This window comes from Hyperoodon ampullatus (assembly GCF_949752795.1).
Source record: "Hyperoodon ampullatus genome assembly, chromosome: 2".
NCBI lineage: Eukaryota > Metazoa > Chordata > Mammalia > Artiodactyla > Ziphiidae > Hyperoodon > Hyperoodon ampullatus.
The window spans coordinates 21167100-21168542 of NC_136915.1; positions in this window are offsets into that span (position 1 = coordinate 21167100).

Sequence of the window (1443 nt, forward strand, 5' to 3'; positions counted from 1 at the left end):
AGGCCGGCGCCGTGATGAGCGACGCGTACCCTGTGAAAGGTAAAGCTTGCTTGGGCTTTCTGCATCCTCACCTGATGCCTCTGCCTGACCCCCCACCATGAGCCCTGAGGCTCGTGGTGGGGGAGGGCCCCAGCTGCCCTCTTTTGTCACCCCTCTGCCACTTCCCTCCCCTGTCCCCAATGTGTCCTCTAATAAAATTGGAGATTAGGGTGCTTCTAAGTGCCTTTCCTTTGAGCTGGATGTTGTTCAGTTCTGTCCTCGGTCTCATTCCTCTGCTGGGATTGGCTTGGCAGGTGGACAAGGGAGCATGGCTGGAATGCCTTTGGGGACTATCTTATTTGTCACCAGAAGGCTTGAGTGATTTGCTTAAATTTGTGATAGACCTAGAGGAAGAACTCACTATTTTTAGAATCTGGTGCTCTGTGTTGAAAAAGATTCTGAATTTTAACCCATCATCTTAGAAGCAGGGCCTGAGACAGGCATTAGGTAAATTTCTTTGAGGGTGTGAACTTCAGGAAAAACCTGTAAAAGAAGGATTGAAGCAGAAGGGGGAATGGAAGAACCTTGAGCAGGGATAGAGTCTCAAAGCCAAGCCTTGGCCAGATTGCAGGAGCAGGGCTCTAGAGCACAAACCACACTGCCGAGTTGAACTGGCCTCTTGTACCCTGTATCAGTCAGTCAGTGGTTTAGTGGGTAGGGTAACTTACCAGGTTAGGGCTTCCATTCTGAGAATGGGGCAGCTGCTGGGGGATGGATTCACAGGTTGGGTAAAAGGGATCTTTGGGGAGAACCAAGGAAAGGCAACTAGAGTGGATTTGCAAGATCTGCCATTGCCCAGGATGGGAAAGCAGTGATTAAAGCAACAATTTGTCATCCTGGAAAGAGGGCTGGACCTGAAAGTCAAATTTCATCATTTGAAATATGGTGAGGATCAGGGTGGACACAGTCTCTGACTAGGACCAGCTACATAGTTTGCAGGATCCAGTGCAAAATGAAAATGCAGGGCCCTGTTGAAGAAAACTATTTTGTTAATTTCAAGAGGTCAACAACAGGGCATTAAAGCAAGAACGAGTCAGTCTGAGCATGAGGCCTGTGTGACTGCACAGGTTCTCCCCGCCATGAAGCCCATCTCTCCCTGGCAGCTAGGACTTGCAAGCTTTGAGCCCGAAAAACTGCAGCCTGGGAGCCAGGCACAGCCATGTGCTGAAGTCAGAGGAGGGCATGTGACCCAGGCCTGGATGCCGTGGAGACAGGACCCTGGAGGTTTGAGCACGAAGAGGGAGTGGGTGAGTGAGACTGGAAGGAATGTGGGTCTCTTTCGCAATGCCTCTGGTGTCTTTCCCCATCAATCTACCCATCTGATCAACCAACTCACTGAATGTACCGTGTGTGTGTGTGTGTGTGTGTGTGAGTGAGTATAATGTACCGTGTGTGTGTGTGTGA